This window comes from Haliaeetus albicilla, chromosome 2, assembly GCF_947461875.1.
Source record: "Haliaeetus albicilla chromosome 2, bHalAlb1.1, whole genome shotgun sequence".
Classification (NCBI taxonomy): Eukaryota; Metazoa; Chordata; class Aves; order Accipitriformes; family Accipitridae; genus Haliaeetus; species Haliaeetus albicilla.
In genome coordinates this window covers 14,490,817-14,515,102 of record NC_091484.1, presented here as the reverse complement: position 1 = coordinate 14,515,102, position 24,286 = coordinate 14,490,817, and the positions used below count along the sequence as shown (strand labels likewise).

The 24,286-nt window shown below is 45.7% G+C and overlaps 1 long non-coding RNA gene across 1 annotated transcript in view; it reads right to left on the bottom strand.

Moving 5' to 3' along the window:
• LOC138688163 (uncharacterized) overlaps positions 1 to 23,279 on the bottom strand; it is a 41,479-nt gene extending 18,200 nt beyond the window's left edge. The window contains exon 1 of the long non-coding RNA XR_011327218.1: positions 23,066 to 23,279. This is a non-coding gene — a long non-coding RNA (uncharacterized lncRNA). The remainder of the gene's footprint in view (positions 1 to 23,065) is intronic.
• Between the last annotated feature and the right edge of the window lie 1,007 nt (positions 23,280 to 24,286).

The following is a 24,286-nucleotide window of genomic DNA, read 5'->3' as shown; positions in this document are numbered from 1 at the left end:
AAAAATCCTTGACTTTAGTCTAAATACTACTTAGCAACAACTGAAAACATCAGTGTTATCAACATTCTTTGCATACTGAACTCAAAACATAGCACCGTACCAGCTACTAGGAAGACAATTAACTCTATCCCCGCTGAAACCAGGACACAGGGTCTGAAGCAGTTCATAACAGGTCAGTATGTAAAGCAGCAGCAACACTCCTGGACCAATCTCTCCCAAAAGCCATTCCTAAAGCTCTCCAGACCCTCAGCTCTTCCAGGCATGTGGCACATGCCTTTGGCACAACAAATTTTAGGATACAGTTTACAGGGCCACGTTTGCCCTTTCATTCACTGGTGTTGCTGCTCCTGCCGCCCTTTCTTGTGTTGGCATCCAGCCCCCAGCCAGACTCCCCTTTCCAGATGCTCTACCGTTCCTTGTTGGAAAAGTGCCCAGAATCCCCCAATTCTTCCTGATGATCTTCCTCCCCGTGGGGCATTTTCCTGATTTGGTACAGATTAATAAGACCACATTTCCCCATAGCTCGCACTTCTTAACTCTTCCCCAGCCCGTATGTCCCACAGTCCATAAGTTTGCATAGCATAGCCATCAGGCCCTATTATGTCTGTTGTGGGAATCACATTGTTAAAGGTGCAGAAGCTGCATCTTTATCCTGAAAATTATGTGTGCAGCAAATAAAAGCATCACCTGGGCCAGGACCAGACCCTACATCCCTCAGTCTGAGTCCCAGCACAGGCTGAGTGTCAGCCCAGCAGTTACTGACAGGGACAGTAAAGTTTTTGCTGGGAGCCTCCAGGAAAAGCATTTGGCCAGCGGGAAGCAGCTCTGTGTGCAATGAGTTGTACTTAAACTCTGTCTTGGTAAGTCAAAGGCAGAAATTACTCTGATTTGATCCTGCTCACAGCATTCCCTCTGGGTCAACGGGTATCAGGATTTGCTTTGTTGAGCATCAGGGAAGAAAGCCTGGATCTTGAAAATTACCTTTATATAGATGTATAAAACCAGAAATACACAGATGTAGATACATGCACATTCAGTTGATTTCCTTGCAAACTTAAAAGTCATCATAACACTTTTTATATGCCAAATTCAAAGGGCAAAAGTTTGCTGTTGTTTTATTTTTATTCCCTCTTATTTGATTTTGTATTTCCAGCATGTTACAAATCACAGGCTTACACCAGGATGTAAGCCATAAAAGCATTGCCTCATTACACACACAAATGTTTGGGATTAAAATTATAGGCTAGTGGCATATATAAGAGGCAGATTATAATTAGTATCTAGACTCTCGGGTGATGAATCACAACAGAGCATTATATACCATCAGCCTTGCACTATGTTGCAGGTCAGAAGTTAATGATCCAAGTAATGCCATTCAGCACAAGTGTTGCAGGACCGGATGCCTGTGCTCACATCTCAGAGCTAGCAGGTGACATTGCTTCTTGTGCTTTCCCCAAAACTGAAGGTAGGACTTGTGACAGGTGCTAGACAGACTGCTCCAGAGCATGGAGACTAAGAAGGTTTATCTCTGGCTGCTGCATGTCAGGAAGGATGAAGTAGAGAGAAAGCCAGGTGGAAAGCTGGAAAAGAATGAGTGGATAGCTATTAGAGTTGGAAATTTTTCAGTTGAAGAGGTTTTTTCAGGAAGATACCCATTTCTTGAAATTGAAGGTTTTCACAGGGAAATACAAGCCTTTGAAAAACTTTTTTTGCTGGGACAGAAGGGCAAGAGATGGGAGGGCAGGCAGGGAGACTTCGTGGGCTGGAATGGACTGTCCCATGACTGACCGTCTCCACAAAGCTGAGCAGGTTCTCTGAGGCTCCAGTCCATGCCGATTTAAAAAGACAAAAATGAGCAGCTTGCACAACTTGGTGACAATGAGGAGATTTAGCAATAGGAAGACCTTCCAGCACAGGAACTATCATGGACTCATCCCCATGTGAGCCCTCTCCACTCAGTGCATTTAAACACTGACCAGTGTCACTGTAAGCCTTGCAACATTACTGTTGTCTTTAAGCATATTTCTCAGCTGACCAAAAATTTAAGAAACTGCAAATTCTGTTTAAATGCATAGTTCCCTGCTTGCATGCAAGCTGCTCCCAACACTTAGTCTACATTTAAAAGCACAGCATACATACGCACGTATATATATAGTCATATGTGTGCTCATGAGACACACACACATAAGAGTGAACATTTCAATTGCAAAAACACCCTGCATCTCATCTGTCAGTAATTCTGCCCTCCAGGGAGACATATGTGCTGACAGTGAGATGATTATGAAGGTGATTGAGCTTTGAAACGTATTGTTGCTCTCTTCAATAGTGCTGATTGGCAGTGGTGATTAAATGACTCAAGCAAGGCGAAGTGGTATTCAGAGGCTGACCAGGCAGATCATGGATGCAATCAGCTTAAGCATCTGAGAATATGTGATGGTTTTCTTCTTGAACAGCACTGTAGTTCAGAGGGAGGACAGCTGGCAGTCACCCACTGCTATGGAGCCAGGCAAGGATACACATCCTGTGTGGTTAGGATGGGAGCAGGAGCTTGGCTATATCTACTTTTTTTCTTACCCCATCTGGTGGTTTCAGGGGCAAATCCAGGTGCTAAGTCTCTACCTCCTGAACATCAAACTTTAGAAGACCACAGTCCAAACAGCACTTCATGGTAATTCCCTCTCCTGAAGGAGCTGGGCCTTAGGGCTCCTCCTTCTTTCTTCTAGCTCAGTCACTGATTCACCTTGGATTTTCTTCATAGTCACTCTCTGATTATTAACAGTGCTGGAAGCGCCCAACTGCTAGGGAGAAAAGAGGGGTGTTGACAAAAAATTAAGAGATGCTCACCTAAGCACTATATGATCCATGGGATCATACACTCATATTGCAAATACACTTAATTTAAAATGCTCCTCTGTGTTATACCTGGTGGCATCTGAACCCTTTCTACTGACCTGGAAAAAGTCCTGACCTAAGTAAACCATTTTTCTGATGCTGCATGGCAACTTCTATCTCCAGCGGCAAGTGTTTTCTGAGCTATAGAAAATATCAAAACTATAAGGGTGAAAACAGAGTGTTTATGCATAATATGATACTCCAAGGAACAGCCATCAAAATAGACTTTTAATTTAGAGAAGACTGTCAAATGCCCAGTAGGTTTACTGTATCATGCATCAAATTTCCCTTTTGCAGGTTTTAATTCTTGACTTCCCTCATAAGGCAGAAAACAGATGAATTATTTTAACAATTGCTGACTGTAATTATATTGTCACAGCCTCAGCTCTTCCCTCAGACATGACAGAGACACCAAACTACCCAGTGCAAAGTCCTGGTCCCCAGAGGAGGGTGCTGCTTGTATCATCTTGCAGCACAGTCGTGTATTAACCCTCCTTGTCCCACTGTATGGTCACGTACCATCATTTGGAATGATGGGAGAGGAATATCTTCCTCTCCTGAGTCATGGGTCCAGATTTCTTCTGTGGCAGAGGACTTCCTCAGGAACCCACAGAGTAAAACCTTGCTCTACATTTTCTTATTACTTCAAGAAAATTCCACTGCAACAGGGAAGGGAGGACAGCAAACCCAAGCAAGGTTAAGGAAGGATTTGGAATTGCTGGTGTGTAAGTAGTACTGATTTAGGACATAAAGTACATCCTACACAGGGCAGCACAAGCACGGTGCTGCTCGCATGCATGCCTGCCTCGTTTGGCACCCTCTTCCTATGCACTTGCCAGCACAAGTCCTGGGAGGAGGCAGTGGAGAAAGGACAGGCTGAGAAGTGGGTGCCCCACAACCTCTCTAGCTCCTGCTGCTCACTCACACAACACTCAGGACATGTTACCCATCAGTTCCTCTTTATTTCTTTTCCTAATGTTCATTTCATGAATTGCAGAAGTAACATCTTTCAGTATTAAAATGTAATTAATGATTTCACCACAATGAAATTAATAATTAACTGGAAAGACATTTGGACCCTTTGTTGAACAAAACTCACTAATTTTATGATGCATTAGGACTGTCTGGTCTCATCTGTCTCTCAAGCAGCTATCCCATAGCTGGCAGCAAGCCAGGGGCTGCAGAACACATCTTTTTTCCTGTCAGAGCATTTCTGACAGGCCTCTATAGAGCAGTAGCAGCTCTGCTCACAGGCACCATTAGCTCCTGGTGTCTGGATTCTATCAAAGACAGGAGAATGAAAGAAAAAGGTAAACATGGATAGGGAGGAGGCAATGGCCTCAGCTGACCAGCTCCCCACCAACTATCTGCCATTTGTGAGATGCCCACACAAAAGTGTTTTAAAAATAATTTAGAGGGCACCAGTGTTTTGACATATACTTCAGAGGACATCTCTACAGTAGACCAACACAATGGAAGCCACCAGCTGCAGGGAAGGAATGAGGTGTAAGGGAATGAGCACCTCGCATAGCACTGCCCTGTGCCCTCAACTTTGGTCCCTATAGCCCCAAACCAGTTCTCCTCCTCCTTTGGACCAAGCTCATGTCATTGCCATGGGGACAGCAAATAAACACAGTACAACAGACTCCTTGAACTGACCCACCAGCACTGCACACAGGACTAGCAGATTCTTTTGAATTTGGATGTTTTGCGTGCTGCACGCACACAAGTTACAGAGGCTTGAACTTGGAAACCTTGCATGGAAACACACTAACTCTTTGAGACCTTAGACTCAAACCGACTGATGAGTGGCATATTTTGGCAACCCCCACCACAACTTGAGGCACAAGTCCTCTGTCACAACACTGCAGTCAGCCTGCAGCTGAGCCAGCACTGTTCTTTGGTATTGAAGCATCTTAAACTAAGACTTTAGCTTTCCCTTGAAGCCAACTGAATTAATCAATTCCTCCTTAGCACTGAAATAAAGCTCGCTTTCTGCTAGGTGGGTCAAAAATGCACAATCTATTTCAGCTGTTCTGTTCCCATGAATTCTATTACAATACATTGCAAAGGAGAAGATTACAGGGAAGGCAGAGCCAGCGGCATGCCTTGCTTTATGAGGGGGAAAAAAACACATACACAATTTATTTTTCATTGCTTTATGATGAATATGAATTCAATTACATGCAGAGGAGAACTGCGGTAGTCAGTCAGAATTATACTCAGCTAGTAGCAAATATAATGGCTTCTAACAAGGAGAGCTTATCATCAAGGTTCAGACAAGCTTGAGTCCGTGTTGCACCCGATGAACCTGCACAACGAGACAATGACTATCACAGCTGAGAATTTATCTCCAATCTCCACGGCTGGAGGAGGGAGGGGGAAGCAAGGTGTTAGTGGAGCCCTCTGGTCGTTGCCAGTCCTCCAACCACACGTCAGGACAGCAGCCATGGGCACCAGGGAGCAGAAGGACCATCCGTCAAAACATGAGCACATGCAACAAAAGTAACACAGAAACACGCTTGTCTCCCTTCTTGTTTCTGTCATTTTTCCCACCAGACAAAATGCATCTCTCCTTGTCCCTGTGTAACATTTCCAACAGCCTGGTTAAGCTTTGCCCACAAAGCTCACAAGCTTAGTGGCCACGTATGCAGAAAACAGCTCACCTTCTGCCTTGATTCAGCCAGACATCTGGGAAGTGCCCATACAAATGGCATCACAGCACCCAAGCACCCCAGTGCACAAGTGCATATATATCTATATATCTGTGCCTTTTTGCTTATAAGGCTCTAGTCACTCCAAAACAATGACCACCTGTGCAGGAGCTATGCGTTCTTTGAGGAGGCCTTTTAAGTCCTTTTCAGTACCCTTCTAACTGAGCAGAAATCCACAATCATTAGCACATCTGTGCTTGGCACAAAGGGCCTCTTAGCATAACTCCAGAAAAGAGAAATGAGAAATGGAGAAATGAGCAGCCTGCCTCAGGAAGGGCAATGAGACTCATTGCACCCCTGGGAGTCCCCTCACAAACCCTGCTGCCCCCAGGACAGCCCTGCGATACTCAGCAGCCTCCAACCCCTGGCCCCTCCGTCCTGCTCCCCAGAAGCACCAGTACTCTGGCAGCAGCAGTGTTTCCCCAGCAGCTGCAGCATCAACAAGAGAAATCCTCAAGAAAATGAGAGGAGGGACAGTCACTTGCCACATACAGCGCATTAATCTCATGCACGGTGCAACTCTCCTGGGGTGTCACTGATGTTTGTGCAACCTCAATAGCTCTAGGTTTTCTTTCTTCAGAGTAGCTCTCAGGTTGTTTCTTGGGGTGCTTAGCAACTCAGAATCAGAAAAGTAATGTTAATGATACATGCCAAGCAACCACCTCCAGCCCTCCTCTGGGAGCAGGCATGAAAAGATTGTACATCTTTAGTTATTGCTTAATAAAGCAGTCCTAAGCAGCAAGTCCAGCTAACATGACATTGCTTGAAGTGCTGAAACCTCCAGCAGCGTGTGCAAACACACACGCAGGTGTGCTGCCACCTGTCAAAGCTGCCTTTGAGCCAGACACACCAGTCAGGCAAAGGGGAGAAGCAGGGGAGCAAACGGGAGGGCTCAGGCAGGAGTAAGCCAGGCGAGACGGGAAGGAGATGTCATGTGTTTTGAGATCCAGCTACTAAAGCCCAGTCCTGGAGCAGCAGACATGCCAGACTGTGCTTCCCAAAGGAGGCTGGTGGAGACAAACTTCCCAGGAGAAGCTGGTCTGCCTTTCTCTCTGCACACAGGCAGTGCACACAAGGCTTTCCCCATTTCAAAAGCAAAATGTTATTTTGGAGCAGCTCTCTGGAAAGGAATGCTCAAATCTTGCCTAATTACAAACATTTCAAATTTCCTTGTTATTTTTCATCGAAGCGCTTCATGGCCATTTGGGGGTTAAGCTTTACATCTTCTTCAGCATGGAAGGTGAAGGTTGCTGCTCTTTAGAGACAGGAGAAATAAGACATGGGGCATCACATTTCTTGGCCAAACTGATGAACCAAGACAGAGTGGAGCTCATACAAACCCCTGACATCTGTGCTCCTTCATTCCCACATATTTGCTCCTTCTCATCAGCTGAGATGTTGATGGCAGCATCATGGCGACTGTTCACTTACCCGTGCCTGGAAAGTATTTACTCAGTGCTGGATACACCATCAAGCTTTTGTCCAAACTACTGTCATTAAATGACTGCTGCTGGCAAGCAGAGAGGATCCATGTTTAATGCCCCTCTCAAAGCACGGTGCTGACACCCCAATGGAGCTGCCCCTCCACTCGGGCATGGGAAGGCACAGCGGCTGTGTAACACCAGCCAAGTCCCACCGCCCTGCGAAACCCCGTGCGGCCTCATCTCAGCACACCCATCACCTTCTCTCTGTGGTCATACAGCAAGAGACGGTTCCAGCCACTTAACGAAAGAGAAGGTGTTTAATCTCGTTTCCATCCAGGTGAGGCTGCCTGGCTGATGACCCCACCCCAGCCCTGAGCCTCCCCTTTCCCAAGCACATGCCACAGTGGCATGAGTGGAGCTGAGCTCTGCCGGGAACGCAGGGACGGCACCGGCAGCCGGCTTCGGGTCTGGAATCAGAATGCATCATTAGACAAAATCTACAGGCTTGAATTCTGCCATCTGCTCACCAGGCTTGATTGAAAGTGTACGAATTACATTAAATTACCTGATTATGTGAAGGCTGACAAATGATAGCAGATATTACCGCCAAGGCTGAACAAGGGCTTGGCCATTCCTGTCTCTACTGAAGGAGTGGGAGTTTTGCCGTGGTAATAACAAGCATTGCAAGTTTCTTCTCTTTAGAGCTGTTGCTTTTTTTTTTTCTGAGGATGGAGAAGAAAACATACAAATTGTACATAATAAGTGGAACACAGAGAAAAAGAGCCAGCTGTACTCACAGGTGTTACAATACAACCAAAGGTGCTTCTCTATTTTCTCTCCTCCTAGAATAAGCCGTATACATCTAATGAATAATGCAAGAGATTTCCTCTATAGAATTAATAGCACGCAGTCCTTCTTGACTTGCCTTTAATCACACTCAGCACCCAGTGGGCCTGGGAGGGAAAGTCAGCATTACTCATTTACTCAGGCAAACTCAGTGGTTGTCAGCCATCCCAATCCTTCACGGCTTTAACACTGCAGTTTGGGGAACAAAATCAGAATTTGTGGGCAGCCCTATGAGCTTTGCTCCTCACCAGGGGCAAAGTCTGGATTAATGTCAATTGACATTTCACTTGAACACAACCAGTGTTTACAAATGATGTTTGGAGGAAAAGACTTTGCCTAATTAGATGGACTCATCTAACTTAATGCACGCACAGAGATGCTTCAGATTTATATTTATGCAAATTCATGGAGATCCAGAGGATTTCACTTACTTAAAGAAGGTAGGTTAGAGGTAGATCTGACTCTATCAGTCTATAAGATGCACACAGACTATTTATTCTGCGTCTGTTAGACACCTATGATTAGTGATGCCAATGGTATGGTTTCAAGTATCTGTGCAAGCCTACAGCTACAAAGGTATCTGTGAAGCTTTGCAAATTAGGAGATGAAGAGAGAAAAGGAGTTCAGATATGGCTGAATCTGAAAATTATTCCAGATTTGCAAAAAAGGGTTTGTGAGTGGTCTCTCCTGATCTGGTCAGTGCTGGTTCAGACCAGAAGACAGCAAGGTGTAGCACAGTGGGAGTTTTGCCTGAAGAAAAAGTAAATCAAGTATGAGTCATAGGCAAGTGTTGTTAGAGAATATTGCAAACTGGAGTTCCTATCCATCAGAAAATCTGATTACCTTAATGTGTTTTGTTTAGAAACACTTCTACATTCATAAATCAAAAAGTTTTGCTTTGCCTTGTTGAACTGTTACAGCAGCCAAGCAGCTTACCTCCACCACCTGGGCTTTCAACCCAAACACCATCTCCCAGCTCTCACGCAGAGCAGAGCCTCAGGGGAATGGCTGTCTGTCCCTCTGTCCTGCCTGGCTGGACCAAGCCTGGGGAGGCAGATGAGCCACCACACTGTCCAGTCAGCAGGAGGACGGCACACATCTGAACTACAGCTCCTGCAGGGCGCTGAACCAGCTCTGGCAAACTCAAAGGAATATTGAATTAACTGAAAATGACATGTTTTGATTTGGCTTAATATGCCAAGATAGTTCGATCTGGATCCACTAGACTGGAATGATATGTTTCATTTAAATCTTCTTGACGAAAGAAAAAAGTCTATGCATCGATTTGATTTAAAATCAATTTTTTACATGGAAAAATTGATCTTTTTACAGAAACTGCATTATCCATATATACAAACACTTAAGCACCTCTAATTACCACATGTCAGTGAGTTTGCTAACAGACTTCTTGTGATCTATAGGACCTGATTCTCAATTGCGGTAAAGTCATTTTATATCCTCTTACTCCCTGCTACCTAGAGCCATAAAACAGGTGTAAAAATAGTTGTGGAGAAACATTAAGAGCCCCGAGCCAGAATATATTTCTGTCTGCACACTGCAACAGGTAGACATAAGAACAGCCTTAGGCAAAGGATAACACGCAACCTGACCCCAGTCCACCAAACTATCTTTGCATGAGGCTCTGCTGCTGGGTCCGATGGCACTGCAAGGTGATGAGAAAGGCCAGGCTGCAGATGTGAGCAGGATCAGGCCCACAAGTGATAAAGTGAACTGAGAACAAGCTACAGCTACATCTGATTATCTTGCAAGGGTTGCTTGAGCCCTATGGATCCCTCCCTTTTTCTTATTTCCCTTTCAGGTGTCAACAAGAAGTTGAGAAAAAAAGTGCCAAAGTTGGAGGAAGGAGGAAAGGAGACCTTAAGTATGTCTTGAAAAAATACAAATAAGCTTTCCCACTCCCATGAGGACTCGTATATTTGTCAACTGGTCTTTATGGCAAAGTGGCAAAGATTTCCAATGCCTTCTAGTGACACTAAGAAATAAAGTTTGAACAAATTTCTGAATTTTAAAATTATTAAGAGGACGGATTATCACAACCAAGAATAACTGTGTGTGAAAGGAAATTGTTTTCTAGTCTGCTAATAATTTATTTTAGATTCTTCATAAGCACATTCCAAAAAGCACACCTTCTAGAGGACTAGTTCCAAGGACTCTCCTCATTTAGTCTCCCCACAGCATTCTTTGGACTTGCTTAATTTCATAGCCCAAGGCTGCCCTGGAGTTTTAGGTGAATTTTATATTGTGCCTGTTTAAGATGACAAGCCATCAAAAAGCTGCTGTTGCCTCCCTGACAGTGCAGGGTATCCTACCAGCGATGGCTCCCAGCACTCTCCCTCTTGAAAGCTCTCCCCTGCTTTTTAATAAGCATTTTAATTTGATCTGCATCTGTAGCATTCAGGTGTTTCCATACCCAGCCTGTGTTTTCCTTCTGAGTGGCTGCTGCTTTCTCTTCTGGCTTAGGGACGCTTCTGAACATTTCCCCAGTGCTCCTCATTCTGAATTAGCAGGGACAAGAGCTGAATTTTTGAAACAGGCAAGCAGAAAAATGATCAAATGAACAAAATGAGCCAGAATGAGTGGATATTCACGAGACGTTGAAAGGCAGCAACAGCGACCATGAAATTGGTCAAGCTGGTTAAAGTGGGCTGCCTCATCTGCCTCCCTTCCCACAAGGTCTCTGGAGATCCCCTGAGCAGGGCAGAGGGACTACACATCTGGACTGCTCAATGTTATCCACAACCATGATTTCCAGGCACCACAGTAAGGAAAATAATAACAAAAAAAACCAACAGGATGAGTCATCCTTAACATTGCTATTTTAGCTGGTGGGTTTTGTCTATATGGATCAGTGAACTGTCCAAAGGTGCAGACACTTATTTCCTCCACACAGAAGGAAAAACTGAGGCACAGACTGATTAAATAATGTGTTTAAAGCCATAGTGACAGCAAGTAAGTTCCATGCTCAAATACATGGGAAGGCAGCTGCTGAGCTTAACTGGTTCTGAAAGGAAACCTTTGTCTAAAGTCACCGGTTCACATTAAAACAATTTCTTGCTCACTGAACAAACTTTCTTATCCTTAACACTCCAGGCAGAAAATCTCAGGACCAAAATTCCTGGTGCAAGTTGAGAACTGAAAATTCATGTTCAATTTATTGTTCAATATATTCCAGACACGGAAAATGGTGAACACAGGAAGATGGCCTTTAACTCCTGGCTTTTAAAGCAGTCCAGGGAAGCATTGTGGGATAAATAGGAAATTTCCTGACTTCCATGTGAATTCACAAACATTTTCATGTATTACTATTCTATCTTTGCCTTGCTGTTTCAGGACTTTTTTCAAAACCGTCTAACATTTCACCTAACAGAGATGAAAAAAAAGCATTGTATTTAGATATCTTATTTACCCAGTACCTTTGAGCCACAACTTTGAAACATCTTTGTCTGTCGTTACTTGAAAAGCCAAAGCACACAGCTAATTAGGACTTCTTTTTCCTCCACATTGATTCTTCTGCAAAGTATTCAGCCACCTGGATTACTGGAAGCAAGAGGGCATTCACAAACAGGACGGAAATCATCCCCAGTTCAGCGGTGATCTCATATTTTTCTCAAAAGAGATAGATGGCTATAGGAGTTTGGGGTTGAAAAAGGCCCTCCTGGGTGATCAGAAGGACCACAGTGTGTTGTCCTCCTCCTGAGGTTACCATAGGCCACTTCAGCTCTGAGGTGAGGTTTCAACCTCACTTTGGGAAATCTGCTCCCTTTTCTAGTGGTCTGTGCCCTGAATGTCACCTCCTTGAGCTGTGCTCCACCCACAGCACGGTCCAAGGCAGAGAGACTTTTGCAAGGTATGAAGAGCCATTCATTTGGCAGAAAGACTCAAGGACCTCAGACATAGCTGCTTCCCCAGGCTTTCAAGGACTTAAAGCCAGATTTGCCCACAGACATTCTGCCTGACCTTGAACAAACTGCACTTAAAGTCTGCATCTGCTCTAAAGTGAAAGATCACCCCTGAGGCTTGACCAGAGGCCAAACTTACAGATGGCCCATGCTTTTCACTTGGTGGAGGATTTGGATGCTCACCCTGGTGACAGTTCAGCTCCGGGATCCGGAGGACAGGCTGTGAGTAAAAGGTAGATGGGCCATGGGGACTGTGCCTGTCCCCCACATATCTGTTTTGTAAGAGTCACCTGATGACTGAGGCTGGGGAAATAAAATGGCCCAAGGATCTTAAAAGGCTCTTCTTACCTTCCACTGCAGCAGATGGGATTTGCAGTGCAGCCTGTCCATAAGGGCAACACGGATGTGCAGATTTGAGTTTTGGGATGCTGCATGCTGCTGTTCCTGGGATAGCAGAGCCAAGGTAAGTATTAACATAGCTCCTGTACTTCAATTTATGCCTGCAAAATGAATGCTATTCTCATGGGCTGCAATAAGGTTGTAACATGCTTAAATACTTCATTAATGAGGGCTCTGTAAGTACCACAGAGACAAACAAGATTTTAGAGGGGCAGAAGCCTTTGTGCTTTCCCCTTTTCCACAGGGGAGAATTTCAACTCACTGTCCAATTTGCAATTGCTAACAGAAAATTTTGCACATGGAGATGGATTTGCTAGCACAGTTTGTGCCTCCGTCTAATTGTTTTTAAACTTTGCATCTTGGGAAGAATTAGCAATCATGCTGTTCTTATAGTCTTCAGATTTTTTTTTTTATTTTCTTCCCATGGTATCCCATATGTTTCTATTGCTTTCAGGGGAGAAGAGCCGAGTCATCCTCTGACTAAGACCTGTAAATTCACAGAGCACATCTATCTACCGGACAAGGCATTTGCAGTCTGTTGTAGAGGTTAAGAAAAACTTCCCTAGTGGGGAAAATTACACCAGGAATAAGTGTAAATCTTGTTAACGTGATTATTTGTATGCTTTTTAACTATACATGCAAAGACAGATTAATTTTCTTAGGCCTTTTTTGAAGAAAGGAGGAATGAGAAGGTGAGGATAGGAGGATATCCAATTAAGACTACTGAGGCCAGGTATTTACATGGAGCCATTCCTTCGAGCCTTGCCAGCACTGGTTCAGGAACACCAGGGAAGTTGAGATGTAATAGTAGGTTTTCCCACCCTTCCTGATTTGGCCTCTGCTATAACTTAAAAACACCTTAAGGCTTCTTTAACTAATAGTGATAGATAACCACTGCCAAAGGCCACACTGCCATTCAGGATATGCCCCCACCACTCACTTTGACCTGCACACCCCCTTGGCTTCTGCTTTAAAGTCCCCTGTGTGACCTTAAATGTGACATTAAGGGGGTGGACCTTACAAAGACCTGGTCTAGATCCATCTGATGGCTGTAGAAAAATTCTGAGCTATTTAAATTGTTGTGCTTAAAACTAACATTGGCTCTGTTTTTAAAGTGTTCTTAAATCCTCCTACTCAGGGAAAGAAGATAAAAATATCCCACAACACCTGGCTAATTTAGCCACTTGTAACAGCCACCACTTTTTTGAGGATAGGTATTTCAAGGTGTTGTCCCCTAAACTGCTTTTTCCAAGCATTTGACAGGTTAGGTATTTTAGGATTTAGACAATGTGCACCAAATCAGAGAGAAAGTGAAGAACTCAAGGCATCTGTGTCCCGTGAAGTGCAGCCTGTATCAGAGTCCCACTCACTGCGGCACTGTAACATCCATCCCTTTCCTTTTGCTTCCACAAAAGCCTCCGAACTCATTTCCTTCAAGGGAGACTGGTTCCCTTGCTCATTGCTCTATTGTAGGCTTGTAATCTCAAACAGGCTCCTAAAAATAGAAACACTACCCTAACATCTGTGCCCTTCTAATGTCAGTAAAAGCAGGGCATGAAGTGCTTTAAATGAAATTCTCACTCTCTGGAATACAGAGGATCACCTCTCTCTGGTCAAAAGTCACAGATGGCAGATGTTTGGTTTTATCCCCTTTGGCCGTCGACAGTGGCAGATTCAGAGCTGCTACAAAGCGCTAAGGCTCTGCACCAGCTCTTAGCTCTGGGAAATCCCAGCTGTCTACTCGCATTCATTCTCTTGAAGCAATCTCTAATCTTTCCAACGTTTCCTTCAGGCTCTGTGTTCCAAGGCCGGAGCTAGAAGAATGTCTTCACACAGCCTCAAAGTCCAGAAGTACAATGCAACCTCAAAGCATAGAGTGAAAAAGTTTTTTAAAAACCAAAACAACAAAACAAAGCCACAAAAAACTCTACCATTAAAGTGATTGCCAGCTTCCCCACCCATGAAGAGACTTGATCTGCTCATTCCTTTGAACATCAAAGCCAAGAAGTCCTGTGCTTCCTTCTCTCCTCATACTTTTTTTTCCTCCTCAACAAACTTCTTTATTGCAAGAGAAGCACCAACCACGGACCCACCGAACCTCTGGGTTTGCAATGGGTCATAGAATCTGAATGGTATCTGCACTTCCCATCCACTTTGCCTACCTTGAGCCTGCTGATGGCATGGCTGACTCACACAGAGGTTCATCAATGATGGAGTTTATAACCATGGTTTTGAAGGAGCTCCAGGTGCCTTTCACTGTCTGAAGCTTGAATGGCCATGAGCAAAGGGGACCCAGCACCCTGGCTGGTCCTGTGGTTCTCTGACCCTTAGGATTAAACCTGCAATGAAAGGGAGAGGGCCCGTGAGGTCCAAGAGCTTGAATATCAGAAAGCACTTAAGCACACCTTGCACACACTTCCCTGAATAAGATCCTGCCATGACTACTGCTACTGTCATTAAAGAGTTAAATTACTTTTCCTCCTTTTCTGACAGACCTAGCCTTAGCACACCCAAGGCAGTCATGTGACATGGAAAAATGCATCTTGTTTTTTAAGTTGAGGGAAGGCAACAGAAACAGTGTCAAGGGCTAAATGAAAGTAGAGGATAAGAACACGGAGAAATTTTCATGCTGGCTGATCTGCAGGTGAAGGATGAGCCTGAAACAGAACCAAAGCTGCTAACCAGACCTTTGGAGTCATCTGAGGTGAGACAGCATCAGCAGAGATTTCATTACTCACAAATCCCTCCAGATGCCTTAAATAATTCATAGCAAACACTGGGACATAAAGACCAGGAGTCCCATTAGGAGGCACATGGTATTGCTTTTGTTCATTAGGGTGAGTCACACAAAACACATTATTACATAAAGCGGGATGTCTCATTAATTACATCAGTCTGGGGGCTATAATGTACCAGTGCCTGGAAGAGTTCTGGGAGACTCAGTCCTTGTCCTCATTCCAGAAAGCCCCACAGTGTCTCTCTGCAGGGTCACCTATCACCCCCACCCCAGCTGTTGCTCAGGGTCTGGCTCCCAGCACCCTTGCTATGACTCTGCCCGTGGGTGCCAGCATGCATTTCTCCAGCAATGTCACCTCTCCCATGAACTGCCTCCCGAGGACAAGAGTATTCTCGTGCTCACCCCATGCAAGCAGGGCACAGCTCCAGCTGGGCGTCCAGCGCTGACACCAGCAAGGGAAAACCCAGCCCTGAGCTTCCGACAGTGCCATCAACTCCAAGAATATAATGGAGACTAAAGGAGGAGCGTTTATCACTATTGCATTTGGAATAACAAGGCAGTGCTGCACCGTGGCTCTCAGAGCGAGGGGAACTGAAGCATTTCAACAGCAGCTGCCAGTACAGGCAGGTGGTAGCTGTGCCTGCCAGCTGGAGTGGAGACCCTGAGACCCCACATTTTCTAATGCATGCTGTATGCCTGCAAACACCCACCAGGGCCAGCCCTGCTTGCATGGACAATGACACAAAGGGGTGCCATCCACTCCAGCTCTGCCACTTGCAGGTACCCAAATGAGGGGACCCTGAATTTCATGAAGAAAAATAGAGGGTTGGCTTTCCTTCACTACACAGATACTGCAGTGCGTGAGGAGAGTACCCAGGTTCCTAGGGCTTTAGTCATTTCTGTAGAGACAGGAGAGACCCTGCCTGTGGCTGTACGAGCAGTAGCTGGGGAGCTGTAGGCAGACAACCCTTCCCATCTGTGTAGCCTCTGTCCACTTTTGGAGCTCAGCAATGCAGCTCCCTCTTACCACTTCAGCAAAAAGAGTTGTTACGGGAGACATACACCACTTCACTTCTCCACAAACTTAGTCTTCAAAAATCTACGTCATACAATGGAAACCCACTGCAACCTGAGGGTTGTGGGGTGGACTAAATAAACTCCCCAAGTCCCCTGCAGCCTCCTTTATACTGTCCTACAACTTTCCAGGTAGGAATGTGTCCAGTGATGGATGCTTTTACCCTGCAATGATGTGAGACAGAGATCAGAGACATAAATGGGAATTAGATTTTTACTGGCACAGAAGAGGATCGTATAAGTAAGTCAGAGGAGCATCAAGATCTGCACTAGCATAACCTTTCTGAATAGCATTCACCTCGTGCTTGGTTATATCCAGACTCCACACTACAGGCATTACCAAAATATTGCTGCCAGGATACAGCGTTGTTTGCCTGTACAGAATCTACAGAATTTAACGATGGGGAGAAGGGAAAGGGTCAGGGAACATCCTCACATATTTTGCTCTCTAACAGCAAGTCCTTGTAACTGTATCAATATGCAGTAGCAATGACAGGGACAGATGATCTAGAACTTCCTGCATTATTAATATACAGTGAAAGATGAGGCAGCTATTGTGAAAAGTATCTGTTTTCATGTTTAATATACAATGCTCTAACGTCAATGTACTGCTACTGATGATACCATATCAAAACGCAGCTAACCTTTTAAGAAGTCCCATACTGAACAGAAAACATTTGCTGATTTCCAACACTCCTAAAATGTTCCAGGCTTTTAGGACTGTTAAGATCAGGAGAACAAAACAAATCAAAAACAAAACAGGAAGGTGGGGAAAGAAAATGCAGTGACAAATGCCAATGGAAGTGAAATAGAAGCAGGAACAAAGAGAGAGGAAGTGGAGATGTGGAGACAGAGTTCAAGGTGTGCCCAGACACCACCAACTCCCCTTCTGTCAGCCAAGTTAGGACTTCGGCTCCCATCATGGGACACCCAGACCGTGATACAGAGCGATGCAGCACTACACCTCACAACCTCGGAAGGTGCTTTCTTACTCCTCTTTGAGCCTCCATCTCTGCAAGGCACCATCCACTGGTGCATGCTTTGTCCAAGATGAGCAGTTCACCCCAGCAATTCAAATACCAGCTTTTCATCCTGTCATTGCGTGAAACAAACTCCATTCATAGCTGTCTGGCTTCTGGAAGGAGCTTTCCTCCTTCATCTCAAGCTCAGCCTCGTGACAACTAGAAAAATAAGCAGCCAGATTCCTCTGTACAGCAGCAGGGGAGCAGGAAGGAAGGATAAGGTGGTGCAAGGACCAAGGGGGTCATTCTCCTCCATGATGAACCCCTGAATGGTCACATTGTGCCTGATCATGATGTCGTCTAAAGAAAGTGTGAATTATGGCAGAGCCAGGCCTTTAAGCTCCGTAGTAACCAAATCCCAGAAATAAGTTATCCTAAGCGATTTAATGTGGAGTGACTGAGGAACACATGTAGAAACTAGCCTTAATGCTTGCAGACAGCAAGGAGTCCCGGAGACACGGGTTTCTTCCTGTTAAGCTTAAATAGAATTATATGGTCTTTAGTTTACCTTGCCATGCAGGCGTATTAGGCATGGATTTCTCTAAAGCCAGAACATCACAAGCTACCCAAACAGCCCTGTCATTGCAATTTCACAATTTCCCTCTTTTATGCCTCTTTGAGCTCTGACTGCAGTAAAATTTCATCTCCTCAGCCCACTGCCATCTGGAGCAAGGTTCAGACTCAGTCATAAGCATAATGGGAAAGGGTATTTCTGGAGAATGGTGGGAAGGTTAATGATGAGTATGCTTAGAGCTGGTGATCTCTTTCTGTGTCTCACTGTAACACTCTGGTCTCCACTGTGTGAACTAAGTGGAAGTTACTGGGACGATAACAAGAGCTCTGAGATCTGACAGGAATTGGGGACTACAAAGCCTCAGTGAGCATTGCAGGGAGAGCCTCCCCAAAGGATTTGCAATCTGAAATTATCCCAATTCATCCAGGAGACTGGACCAGGACCTAGACCATCTGCAGAGCATCAGAAGGAGATTCTCAGCAGCTGCAGGGACTTTGCAACTCCCAAGTCTGGGCCAGCTCAGCTCTCAAGGGGTCAAAGACAGACGGTTTTCAAATGGGTTAATTCCAGGTTATGTTAAGCTTCGCAGGGAACATCAAAACCTTAATTATCAGGGTTAAAAATGGACATCAGAGGATACCTTGTAACCTCCTGCCATCAAGAAAACAGGTGGCACCCATTGCTTTGCACAGCTCAAGTAACACACCAGCTTTCCAAACTGCCCTCCAGCTATGGGCTGAATAGCTCTGTACTGGCTTCAGCAATGCATGACATCTCCTTAAACAGCTTCAGCTCTGACAATCTTCTTTAGCCATTTCAGTGCTCTTGCTCTTTCTGCCGTGGCCCTGCCTCACAAGACTACATTCCTCCAACACTCCATAAGGCAGAGACCAGGAAGGAGAAAAGGAAGAGAGATGCTAATGCCTTCACTAGTAGGTGTTACAAGCCCATATCAGACAGGCTGTTTACTTCTGCTGGGCTTAGCTGGAGGTGTTTGTATGCTTTTATATGACTTGACATCCACCCCTCAAATAATCAACCCTGCATCCCCAAAAAGGCCAGAGACAGACATATTATTCTCTGATGCTATTTCTAGCTTTGTCCAGCAGACACCACAGGGAAGAAGAACAGCTGCAGCTCAGGCAGTTTTACAAGCTGTTACTGGCCTGGCCGTTCCAGGCAATGCCTGTCAGGTCTGAGCAAGCTGGACTCCAGTAATCGGGCAAAGCTGTTGTTTGTTAGCCCCTTGCGGTCTCTTGACTTTTCATCTTGATTAAAGACTACGCTGAATGATAGAATTAGCAAGGCAGGAATCCTAATCCTTTTGCCGCTCCTGAAATCCAGTCGCCTGCACACGTGCTCATCCTCAGGGCTACCAATTAGTGGCACCAGCTGCTAGCCTGGATGCCAGGGCCAGGAGCTATTAGTGCACAGACCATTAGCTTTAAAAGGCATTTGGAACTTCTGAACCTATTAGGGTTTGTGTGACTGACATACACTGCAGCCATATGCGGCTCACTGTCCTTTCTGTCAACCGTTTTTCTCCAAAAATGTGTTGGTTTATCAGAGCTATCTAGGTAGAGCATCTCATGAAAGCATCTTACCAAGAGGATTCAGTAACTGTATTCAGTTAAATAGTTGTTACCTGCTTTAACTAACTTCCCTGGCATCTTTCCTCTGAGTTAGGAATGGCAATGAGTTGTATGAAAGGTTGAATATCTGGACTCTATTTTTAGCCCTGTCATTTGCCCAGTTAATGGTTCCAGGGAAGTCATTTCATTTCTCTATGCTTCAGCAACCCCATCTGTAAGATGGTAATGATGAGTCTGTACCATAGGGTTTTGAGATCTATGCTTGTAAAAAATATAATAAAACTTAGAATTACCATTACTGCCTAAAGCAAGGGTGGAGAGGAAGCCCCATGGGTCTTTGCATATTTTCCAGCAGTACCTGCATGGATTTTTTTTTTGCAAATCCTGTCCTGCCGTGGCATTGGACCTGGATCGTCCCTGCTGACCTTGGCAATCGCTGTTCCATGCTCGGCGCAGGTTAGGCTCGCTGGGGACTGCTGTTGTTGCTGGGTCCCCAGGAGTGGTGGTACCAGCAAGCCATGCAGGTCATTTCCTGAGAAGATGACAGGAGATGATGACAGGGGGTGCTTTTGTTATGCACTTTGTGGACAATCAATCCATCAACACAGCAAGAGGGATCGAGCCATTGACTTCAGATTGTTTCCCTCACACTGCCTTCATTTCCCCAGTCACAATCACAGCTCAGTGCTGGGTAAGTCATGAGCTACTCACCCTTCTTTCCATCATTACTTGGGTCAACTGGCACATCTCCACTCCTCCCCACTCAACCAGCATCTAGGAGGAGTTCTGCCATGCAGGACCTGCTCTTTGTGAAAACAGAGTTGGACTGGAGTTTACCTGAGCATACTGCTAGCAGACCAGTTACATATTATTTGAAGCCAGTGCCAGGAGGGAGAGCCAGAACACCAGGCTGTTTGCTATGCATCTTGTGGCAGTGGGTCTTGGACAAACACAGACAAAGGACGTCCATCAGGAGACCACCTGGCTACCCAGCCATTAACCCTGACCTACAGGGATGAGCCAGGTGGCAAACCAGAGCCTTAACTCTCAAAACAGGTTAAAAGCCAGGTTGTCTTACTAGCCTATCTGAGCACACTGCGATCTGGCTGCAGGGAGATCTTTCCATTTCTTTCCCAGCTTTTTGTTTAAAGCTGAGCTGTCATGGAATTTGGAGTTCAAATACAAGAGTTCTTTAAAAATCTCTAAAAGAGACTTTATAATATGAAGTTCTGATGAAATTTCCAGGCCTTCCTCCTTCATATAGCTGGGAAATAGCAGCAAAAGTCTTTTATTACTTTTAAAAATATTTTAACATTATGCTCCTTAGCTGGATTCTTGACATGCAAACATTAAATCAGTGTCATTCTACTGGTCTTTTTATCTCGGGTCTGGCAGATTTTTCAGGCTCAGGACAGTTCTTTTGTCATCTGAAATGACTCTTCCCCAGTAAGACACACATCCTTCTACTTACCCAGATGGTATCCTCCTCCAAGCTAGAATAATGTATTTAAATTTACCCAATGGTTTTCATGACTCAGATTTCCCATAACTGGATGGTTTCTAACCGTCCTCTGCTCCACCTGTTCAGACATTACAGCAACCCTCTCACTGGCTCACAACCTGCAACACTGCAGTTCATCAGTGGAGTGTGATGGCTGTTGGATCAGGGAGAGGTTTTCAGCTGGTTTAGTCTATCATAGAGCAGTTCTAGAGCAGCTTCACATTCACATAACCCATGGTCTACAGCTTGGTCCATGGCAGTCCTGGAGAGGAACCATGTTTTTGAAACTGCTTCAAAGTTTTGTTTCTTCTGGGGAGGAAGGGTATGTCCTGAAAGCAGTCATTTCAATCTCCTGATCAGACAAATGGAAAACTGCACTTTTACTCCACCACAAATCTCTATCCCCTGAATATTTCTCATCAAACTACATATCCGATCCAGCAGAAAATTCATTCAGCAACCATGAACACAGCAACTTCACTGTCTACATAAAGAGTTAACTTTCTGGTTGGGACTACAGGAGAAAAATGCAAATCCTTGCATAGCCATGTTTCATCATCCGCCTGGATAGCTTCAAGACAACAGGCAGTGATTTTAAATACCATATAAGTGATCAAGGCACCCCTCGTTACTGCTGTTCATTGAGATCCGAGCTCCTACACTACATAGGTCCTTCTGAAAATGCCACCGGTGCCTTCCAACTCACAAGAGTCCTTTTGGAGCAAAGGTATTTTTGGAGAAAAAACAACACTGACATTCAATAAATCCTTTGAAATTGCTGGCAGGTGTGAGTGGTGGCTCATCATAGCCTGGAGCAGCTGAAAGCCAGATGCAGGAAAAGCAGGTGTGGGAGGATGAAGCAAGATGAACAAGGGAAGGGGTGGAAGGAACAGGGGCAAGAGGCTGGATACTGGCATTGGATAGGTTTCAAAGCTGCTTAGGTAAGCTGTTAGATTAGCTTTAAAATGTAGGCTGGAGTTTGAGAAGGCAGAATTGAACTGAACTACAGGATACTGTCTTGCCACCATCTTCCATAAGCTATTCCCAGCTACCATAGAAATTACATGCCATTTGAAACCCCTACTCTGCCCCAGCCCAGACCCCACAGGGCACCAGATGTACAAAATTCAGGCAAGAACCTGGCTCCAAAAAAGAACAAACGATGACCAACAAAGTCTTGCTTCAGTTAGCCCAACAACACTGATGATATGGCACAGTTTACTGGAGCTAGGGTGGGCTGTATCAGCTACCTTCTTAAATGCAGACAAGCCATGAAATGTCTAGAAACAGAAACCCAAATGAATGAGAGATGCTCCATGTTAGAAAACTAAGCCCCTTGCCATAAAAGACGAAACAAGAAGGGAATATTAGCAAGGGCAAACAGGCAAGCAATTAATTACAGAGTAAATTAACTCTCCAACCATGTACATAATCAGACAAGAAACATTAGAAGCATAAGCCAGCAGTTTCAGTAGCAAAATTTTGACAAATTCCTATATGTCATCCCTTGGCTCAAGCAAAAAAGTTCTGCTTGAATGTGTCAAAATGGAGCTGTTGGGGAGCACCATCACCAGCAAAGCTCCCACATCAGAGCTCTGATGGGAAGATAATAACTCCTGTCCATAGGACTCTGGTGTCATTTGCCACAAAAGCCACGAGACAAATGAGGCAAAAAAAACTTTCCAGACTTGAGCGCTCCCCTGGTAAATTGTTCCCACTGTTTGAGACACCCACGGACAGTTTTGTAGATTTAGATGTTCAGAAAGCTATGAAAATCCACTAGAAAAAAAGAGTGCTGTAAATAAATAAATAATCAACACCAGCAATTTTCAAGCTGGAAGAAGAAAAGTCAGTGGACACTGTTCACAGGTCCTCTGTGCCTCAGTTCCTCAGTTATAAAACAAAGCACCGTACAATGTGTCTGGAATATTGTTAAAAACAAATTTTTAAAAATCCAGTCATGATGAAGCAGCACAGGTACCACAGAGAAGTACAGCTAGAAGTAAACGTGAATCCCACACAGGGTCTGTGAAGAAGGAGCCAAGAAGAACAGGGTGAAACACTGCAGGGTTGCCCAAGCACTGAGCAAAACAACACTTCAGGAGAAAAATCTGTGTTGCCACATATATGCGTAACTGTATAACTAATTTAAAGTTATGCACATAATATTAAGTGAGGCATTTCCAAATACCTAGAGACAGCTTTGATTCCCAGTATTACATGTTCTCACCACCCGGGCTGGCCAGACCAGGGAGGGGTCCCGCTGAGTTCAGAATTCCCTCGGGCTAAATTAAGGTGAAGTGACACCAAACGATCAGTTGAACGTCTCACTCGTGGCAGAAGCGGCCTGAACCCGGGAGGCGTTTCTCACAGCAGGAATTGGCACGGAACCCCCTCAGTAACCCCTGGAAACCACGTACATCTACACACCAGTTCGGGGGAGAAGGCGAGCCGAGCCCCCGCGTTGGGTCAGGAGTTCCGAGCGGACCCTTTGCTTTCCCGGCTCCTTCTCCCAGCGGAGCCCGGGGGCGGCTGGATCCGCTCCCGGCCCCAGGCTGGGTCAGCGGTTTGTGTCCGAAGGGATGAGCTGCGGGGGCTCCGGACAAGGGCGGAGGGCGAGGGCCCGGGCTCGGGCTCCCCTCAGCCCGAGGGCCCCTGCCCGAGGGCGCGCACGCGCGGGGCCTCACTTCCCGCCCTTTTACCGCCTCCCTGCCCCGCTCTCGGGCGGGCACCCGCCCTCATTAGGCTAATGGGGTGTCACGCGCGGTCTGTGCTCTCGGACCCTTCGGGACGCGGGTCGGCGGGCTTGGGGGGCCTTCGGGGAGCCCCTTCCCCCCCCCCCCCCGTTCTCTGATCTCCGGCCGCCCCCGGGGAGCGGCCCCGCTCGGCGCACCCGGACCCGGGCGTCCTCCGGCCCGGCCTCGGCCTCGGCCTCGGCCGCCTCCTCCTCCTCCTCCTCCTCCTCCTCCTGCTGCTGTTGGTGGTGGCCGGGGCCGAGCGGCTGCTTTTCACCGGCCCTTCAGGGTCCCTTGTTCTGCATAGCTGGCCCCGCCACAGTGTTGGAGACATTAACTCCTTCAGGCTCTCACACTTGTATAGGGTCCCTTGAAATTATGTGTGTGTTACGTTGGGCTGTTACCCCTTTTGAGGAGTAAAATGGGAAGACAAGGCCAATTTTTTCCCCTGAAGTTACATGCTGAGATTCTGCAGAGAGCTCTGGTGTCTGCCTTTTATATCTGAATAATTAAACCTGGCTGGTTCCTGTAGTGTCCTGCCGTGGTTTCATCTGAACTGGCAGATAAACATGGCATTAAGTGGTGGAAATGAAAGAAGCTGGTCAGGAGGTCGCCTGAGAGCGCCTGAGCCTTGCTGGGTGCAAGGAGCTGATGCTGACTTTGGGTCACCATCATTCCTGGCTGGAGTTTCTGTCCTCACCTGAAGCAGGTCAGGTGCCAGGTGACAACAACCTACCTGATTGATAAAGAACAATAAGCACGTGACACCAGCATCAAAACCATAGCAAGGGTGAAGTGAGGTAGGATGCATCCAGGAAAGCCCTGAGGATATCATGAGATGATGGGAAACACGCCTGCAGCCCACTGATGCGCTCCCAGGAGTATGGGTTGGTTTTCCACAGCAGCAGCAGTGGCA